This window comes from Nematolebias whitei, chromosome 1, assembly GCF_014905685.2.
Source record: "Nematolebias whitei isolate Nwh7 chromosome 1, NemWhi1, whole genome shotgun sequence".
In the NCBI taxonomy this organism is placed as follows: Eukaryota; Metazoa; Chordata; class Actinopteri; order Cyprinodontiformes; family Rivulidae; genus Nematolebias; species Nematolebias whitei.
The window spans coordinates 8,874,172-8,874,520 of record NC_056498.1 but is presented as its reverse complement, the minus strand read 5'-3'; positions in this window follow the sequence as shown (position 1 = coordinate 8,874,520).

The window sequence follows — 349 nt, the reverse complement described above, 5'->3', positions numbered from 1 at the left end:
ATATGCTAATTTTTTGGGACAGGCATTTTGGGTTTTCATGAGCTGTATGCCATAATCATCAGTATTAAAACAATTAAAGACCTGAAATATTTCAGTTGGTGTGCAATGAATCTGAAATATATGAAAGTTTCATTTTTATCATTACATTATGGAAAATAATGACCTTTATCACAATATGCTAATTTTTTGAGAAGGACCTGTACACTTGAAATATTCACCTTAAATATTTAATTTAAGTCAGGATGGAAGTACAGCAATAAGTGTCTGTTGCTGCTTTTATCTTTAACAAACTTGCATCAAGTCCTGCAGAGTTTTTGTTCCTCACAACGTACAGACCCTGCCAGGTAGC